This window comes from Urocitellus parryii, chromosome 15 (assembly GCF_045843805.1).
Source record: "Urocitellus parryii isolate mUroPar1 chromosome 15, mUroPar1.hap1, whole genome shotgun sequence".
In the NCBI taxonomy this organism is placed as follows: domain Eukaryota; kingdom Metazoa; phylum Chordata; class Mammalia; order Rodentia; family Sciuridae; genus Urocitellus; species Urocitellus parryii.
Genome location: NC_135545.1, coordinates 27,613,219 through 27,620,709, shown reverse-complemented (window position 1 = coordinate 27,620,709; position 7,491 = coordinate 27,613,219).

The window sequence follows — 7,491 nt, the reverse complement described above, 5'->3', positions numbered from 1 at the left end:
GTCCTACAATAAAGGGCTCCCACTCCTGCTGTATCAATGTACACAAGTTGCTCGGCACCCCCCGGTTATTTTGCTGCAGCCAGACTGCGGCAGATCAGCAAACCACAGATACCAGAGTCCTACATTAGGGAGGGACAACAGATGGGCCTGCGTGTCATGTGGCAGTGTGACGCCATCCACATCAACTGGCCCAATAAGAGGGACAGGTGGGAGCATCAAGAAACCAACGGGAATAGGAGGGGCATCTGGAGGTCACTGGAACAAGTGGGTTTGGGGGAACTCAGTCCCTAGCAAGGGACTATTGGGAAAATCCAAAGAAAAATGATGTGAAACCTGAACTCAGCCCCAGGGGGTGCTGCCCATGAGGACAGTCCACATTCCAGATGGAACAAAGAACGCACTGTGCCCAAGGTCCAGCCTCAGACTCCTCCAGGAGCCAGGCAGCAGGCACGGGGCAGAAGCTGGGGAGCAGCCCACTCGACAACAGAGGACCCACCAGCTCCTGCTATGGTCACCTCACGCAATGCTGAGCCCAGCCTTGGGAAAAAAAGCAAAACCAGAATCCATCTCCTTTATTTGGAATCTCTTTCCTATTTTAAATAGGTTATAATTTTTAAAGCACTTTTAATTCTAACCAGAATATAAAAATTACTATCAAAACCCAAATTAAAAACAAAAGAAGCAAGAGTCGGACACTTGGTCAAAAAAGACACATGGATGGCCAATAGCACGTGAGAAGACACTCGATGTCATCGCTCACTGGGGAAATTCAGATTAAAACCACAACACGGGGCTGGGGTTGTGGCTCAGGGGCAGAGCACTTCCTAGCATGTGTGAGGCCCTGGGTTCCATCCTCAGCACCCCATAAAAATAAATAAGTGAAATAAAGCTATTGCGTCCACCCACAACTAAAAAAAGAAAACACACCAAGATGACTCTGTACATCGAGTAGGATGGCTAAATTTAAAAAAAAAAAAAAAACTGACACTATCAAGTGCTGGTGAGTATGTGGAGCAACTGGAACTCTCTTACGTTGGTGGTCAATGCAAAATGGCACCTGTACTACTTGGGAAACCATTCCGCAGTTTTCTGCAGAGTTCAGCATTCCTACACTGTGATCCAGCAACCCTACGGTGAGGTGTTGGCCCAAGAGAAATGGGAAATGAGGTTCACACAAAAACCTGTAGGTGAACATTTACAGTGGCTTTATAAATATATAGTAGTCAATAAAACCCAGGAAAAATCCATACATCCCTCAACTGGAAAATAGATTGACAAGTTGTGCGACATCAAATCGCGGGATCCAAGTCAGCAGTAGAAGGGAGCCAACCAGCAGACGGGACCCATGGCCACTGGATCCCCCACGCCTTCTGCTACGGCAGGGAGCTCAGGTGCTTCAAGACTCCACCGCGGACTTGCTGGAAGGGACAAGCTACACGGATGGAAAACAGATCAGTGGCCACGGTGATTGTAGGTGGAGGCAGAGATTGTCCCCTTTGGGGGTCATTTGGAGAGTGAGGGAAAGGATCTATCCATCGATGACACTGCGGTCACAATGCTCAGGACAACGTATTTGAAAGTGTGAGACTGACTGTGCGTACATCGTATCACACAATGATACTTGAACAAAAGTGGAATACGATTAAAATCACCCCAGGGGCCCAACAAAAGGACGTTGCAAGCAGAGGGCCACCTGTGGTCTGACCCGGGCTGGACGTCATGGAGGATGAACGGCAAAGGTCGCGTCGTAGTGCGTTGCCTGTGGCCTCAGCCACACCCGGGACCAGGGACATCACAAAGAACAGAAATGCGTGGCGCTGAAGGCTGAGGAGTCCAGGAGCACACGGCACAGCGTGGGTGAGGGTCTCCTGCTGCATCGTGTCAGGGCCCGGGGCGTCACATGGAGAATCAGAGCCATCAAGTCACTAATGCCATTGAGGGGGCCACCCTCAGACCTCAGCTAACCCTACTGACCTCCCAGGGCTCCGCCTCCAAACACGTGGACCTACGAGTTAGAGACCTGGACCATTAGGTGACCGACCCAGGACACAGTCCAACCAGAGCAGGTGGGAAGCTCTCCCCCTGCCCCCAAGTCGGGCAGCAGAGAGGTAGGATGTCAGCCGCGGCCCGCGTCAGCCTCTCTCTGTCCTCTGCTCGGCGCAGCACGCGGGCCAGATGGGAGGGGGCCACCCGAAGGCACCCAGGGCCTCCGTTTCCTCATCTGTAAAATGGGGACAAATGACACCGCTGTTCCAGGATTTTCTGAGGTTCACCAGACAGTCTTGTCACCAGCCACGTGACGGGTGCACAGAGTCGGTGGCTTCCCCTGAGGAAACCTGGACACTCCGCCACCTCCGCAGCCATCGGTCCAGGGACGAGTCATAGTCATGACACATCAGGGAGAAAGGCCGTGGCCCCAGGACAACCACAGAGAACTGGGCGAGAGAGGGGACAGACGACCCTCCACTGGGAACAGGGGGACCACCTGCGGGGGACAGGGAGAGGGCAGGTGGATCCCAGAAGGTGGACAGGGGGCCAGAAGGGGAAGGTGGTTTCCAGGGCCTCGAAGGATGAGCCAGGAGCCGGAGGTGATGTAGCAGTGTGGGGCCAGACCCAGGGGTCACTCGCCAACATCAGCCCAGAGCCCCAAGTCAGCCCTTGACTGAATTTATCTCCATTTTCTGGTTTGAATAGGGTTTGTCCCCCCAAACTCATGCAGGAGTTTCACCCCCAGAGTCTTACCTTAACGGACTAAGAGGCAGAAACTGAATCCCATTATGCTGTTCAGAGATGAGTCCTTTGGGAACACATCAGATTAGATTAGATTAGGAAGTCCCCTGATTCAATCCTGGTGGCTTTATAAGCAGATGGAAAGACCACACAGAAACATACACACGTTCCCCTAGCCAGAATATGATAGAAAGGGGACCCTTGCCAGAGCCTATGCAATGCTGTTTGGACATTCAGCCTCCAAAATTGTGAGCTAAGCAAACCTGTTTTCTCTATAAAGTACTTTGCCTTGGGTATTTTGTTATAGTACCCAAAAGCTGGCGAATACACTCCATTTTGCAGACGGCAAAGCTGAGGCCTCACGGATCATACAGACACCTAATAAGTGACTGAGCAAGATTCATTCCCTGAGTCTCCAGAGTCACCTGGATGAAGGTCCCAGCTCTGCCATTAACTCATTAAGGGAGCTTTAAAAATTCCTTGCTCCTCTCTGGGCCTACCTTTCCCCATCTTGATGATGACCTGTCCCAAATCCTAGAACTTGTGGCATCCCAGCCTCAGCTTCCCTTCCACTTCAAGACTGGCCACTCCTCTGGGGAACCCTCAGCCATGATTTGGCACTGACCCCCAGGCTACCCTGCCCTGAACAAACAGTGACCGAGACCCCTGCCCCAGGAAGGCATCCCAGACCTGAGCACTCGGCTTTCTGGAAGAATGACCCCATTCTTCTTGCTCATCTCTAGCTCAGCTACCACAGGCCACTTCCTCCTCTCTGCCTCTGCAGACAATGCCGCCCGCCCGGGCTGGTCCGCTGCTTCCTGCCCTCCCCCACACCACGACACACAGGCATGCTCACTGCCCCTGCCCTTCCGGAACCTGTGACAGCCAGGGAAGGGCAGGCAGGCCTCCAGCCCCAGAGGCCCAGGGCCCCTGAGTGTCCTCTGGACCCCCAGGGCCTGCCCAGGTGGTGGGCAAACCGTTTCAGGTCATTTGAGATGATGCGACTCTTAGATCAATTCAGAGCTGAACAAGGTGGAGAAGCCTCTGTCCGTCCAAGTCCACCAGGCAGAGTCCTCCGGGGGGCGGGGCGCTGGCTGCACACTTCTCAAGGGGCCTGTCCTTCTGGGCTGGTTTTCATTCAGCTCCACAACTGTGTCGCTGCTGGTGGGCAGGCACTGGTGGCCCGGGCATCTGGTGGGGGATGAGTGGGCCTGTGGGAAGAGAGAGGAACCCCAAGAGGAAGTGGCTTCAGTTCCTGTCCAGAGGGACTTTGCTTTCTCAAAGTAAAGGTGTTCCGCATCCTCCCCCTGAACAGCTGCCCCTCAAAGCAGCAACGGTGCCCTTGCTCCTAGGTGGTTGTGAGACCCAAGATGTAAACGCAAAGACCCAAAGAACCACAGTCTCATGGGAAGGGGACATTTTTTTATTCTTCTTTCCTGTGTTTTCCAATTTAGTGCCGTGACCAATTATTACTTTTGAAATTGGAGGTCAAAACTGTACTGGTTTAGGCCGGGCAGGGTATGTACACCTGCAATCCCAGCAGCTCGGGAGGCTGAGGCAGGAGGATCACAAGTTCAAAGCCAGCCTCAGCAAAAACAAGGTGCTCATCAACTCAGGGAGACCCTGTCTCTAAATAAAATACAAAATAGGGCTGGGATGGGGCTCAGTGGTCGAGTGACCCTGAGTTCAATCCTCAGGACCACCCCCCCCCAAAAAAAAATACCTATATGGGTTTAGATTTTTAAAATATGGAGATCATTTATTGGAGGTGGCTATAAGAGTTATTCTGCTCATTGTAAAAGTGAAAAAGAGTGAAGAAAGTGAAAAGCCACCCATTATCATTGATCAGGCAGGAAAGATCTTTTCTTTGACCTGCAGGGATTATAAGGCCAAAAGAAGCTTCTAGAGGCTGGGGCTTTGCAGGGAACATCCCCCCCCCATGACGAGAGCTCTGGTTCTACCCACAGGCTGGGGCCTGGACCAGTGGGAATGACAAGTAGGGGCTCCCCGAGCCGTGCCCCCAGAACCCCACTCTCAGGGAGACCAGGGGCCCTCCACCAAGCAGGAGGTTAGCTGGTCCACAGCCCCCTGGTTCGGGGTTCCCCAAACCCAAAATTGGGACCCAAATTTGGCTTGTAAATCTGATACTCTCAATTTTTAAAATGTATGTTGAGGCCAAGCAAGGGTATTCAAAAAGGAAATCAGGAATGGTTCATCATCCCCGGGTGGCCTAGGAGAACAGACATCTGAAGGCCAAAAATAGGAAATTCCGGCGCCTCTCAGAACAAAGCTTCCTAGGACCTGGGGATCCTGCCCTGGCCCTGCTGCTGGGCCAGGGAGCCAGGCTCGGGGTGAAGGCAGGGTTCGGGGTGAAGGCCCCCTAGGCCTCTCGGCAGGGTCTCAGGACCCCTCCCCATCTCACAAAGCCAGCCAGGGAGGGACAGGTCCCAGGAGTCAGGGCCGAGGGGTTGGAGCATCTCCCTCAGTACTCCCTCGTTCTAGAGAGAGGGAGACCGAGACCAGAGGAGGAACGCATCCCACATCAGCAAGTTCACGGCTGAGCCGAGAACCACCAGCCCATTAATAGCGACGACGACGACCACTGCTGACCAGCCGGCTCCCGACCCGCTCTCCCCAGGACTTGCCCTGGGCACCGGGGCTGATGGGTCCTCAGACCCTGGCTGGGCCCCCGGAGAAAAGCATCTGGGTGGCTCCAGGGCCATCCCCGCTGGCCCTGGGGACAGTCGGAGCCTCGCCCGATGTGGTCATTTGTCAGCGCTTAGGTTTTCTGTTCTCTGCCGCCCCCCCCCCCGCCCACCCCCACCCCCACCCCTCCCAGCAGATGGATAACAGGAAACAGGCAAAGCTTCTCAACTTTTCTTTCATCTTCCCCTCTCTGGCAAACTGAAAAACCCAACGATGATTGTCCGGTGACCTCATTATTGTCAACAAAGTCCAGCCTTGAAGTCCGATCCGCGGAAACGCGGGCACAGGAGACACAAAGGGAAACGGCGCTCGCGGGTTGTTCGATAAATAAATACGGCTGGCACCGAGGGGACCGCAAGATGACCACAGGGACCCCGGAAGCCTGGCGTCTGGAAAGGCTGACCAGGGAGGTCACCGTCCAGCCCTCCTGTTGGTGGGGCAGCCCCGCAGGAAGCAGATGGCACCTTCCAGAGAGGACTGAGGAGGAGGACGGCCTGCTGTTTACAGGGGAGGGGACCGGAAAGGGGAGGCAGGCACCCCAGAGTGGCCGCAGGAGGGACCCCTCATCACCACTGGGCCTGAAAGACGGGGCAGAGCCCAGCAGGTACCGCAGCGCAAAGCAGGGGGCTCGAGCAGAAGGACCTGAGAGCAAGGGGCTTTGCAGGGGGCCAGCCAGCGGAGGCCCAAGGACAGACGGCCCAAAGGCTGTCCCCATGGCCACCTCATCCCCCTGTTGTGTCCCGTATTGGCCACAGGAGCCAGGACGAGGCAGATAGAGGGTCAGCTACCCGGAGCACAGACAGGGTCTAGAGGGCGAACCCACACCCTGCGACCCGCAGAAGGACCCAGCTCATTCTTTGATCCTGACTTTGGCCACCTAAGACCCCAGCACAAAGAAAGAGCTCCCTCTCTCCTCCCTCCCTCCCCCTTTCCTCCCTCCCTCCCTCCCTCCCTCTCCTCCCTCCCATCCCCTCTTTCCTACTTCCCTCCCTCCCTCCCTCCCTCCCTCTCTCCTCCCTCCCTCCCTCTATCGCTCTTTCCTACTTCCCTCCCTCCCTCCCTCCCTCCCTCCCTCTCTCCTCCCTCCCTCCCTCTATCCCTCTTTCCTACTTCCCTCCCTCCCTCCCCCTCCTCCCTCCCTCCCTCCCTCCCTCTCTCCTCCCTCCCTCCCTCCCTCTCTCCTCCCTCCCTCCCTCTCTCCTCCCTCCCTCCCTCTATCCCTCTTCCCTCCCTCCCTCCCTCCCTCTCTCCTACCTCTCTCCCTCTCCTCCCTCCTCCCTCTCTCCCTCTCTCCTCCCTCCCTCCCTCCCCCTCCTCCCTCCCTCCCTCCCTCCCTCCTCCCTCCCTCCCTCCCTCCCTCTCTCCTCCCTCCCTCCCTTCCTCCCTCTCTCCTCCCTCCCTCCCTCCCTCCCTCCCTCCCTCCCTCCCTCCTCCCTCCCTCCCTCCCTCCCTCTCTCCTCCCTCCCTCCCTCCCTCCCTCCTCCCTCCCTCCCTCCCTCCCTCTCTCCTCCCTCCCTCCCTCCCTCTCTCCTCCCTCCCTCCCTCCCTCTCTCCCTCTCTCCTACCTCTCTCCCTCTCCTCCCTCCTCCCTCTCTCCCTCTCTCCTCCCTCCCTCCCACCCCTTCCTCCCTCCCTCCCTCTCTCCTCCCTCCCTCCCTCCCTCCCTCTCTCCTCCCTCCCTCCCTCTCTCCCTCTCTCCTACCTCTCTCCCTCTCCTCCCTCCTCCCTCTCTCCCTCTCTCCTCCCTCCCTCCCTCCCTCCCTCCCCCCCCTCCTCCCTCCCTCCCTCTCTCCTCCCTCCCTCCCTCTCTCCCTCTCTCCTCCCTCCCTCCCTCCCTCCCACCCCCTCCTCCCTCCCTCCCTCTCTCCTCCCTCCCTCCCTCTCTCCCTCTCTCCTCCCTCCCTCCCTCCCTCCCTCTCTCCTCCCTCCCTCCCTCCCTCTCTCCTCCCTCCCTCCCTCTCTCCTCCCTCTCTCCTCCCTCTCTCCCTCCCTCTCTACTATCCAAAAGGGGCAAACGATGGCTTCTACCCTGAGAAGTTAAAGCTTATTTTTCAC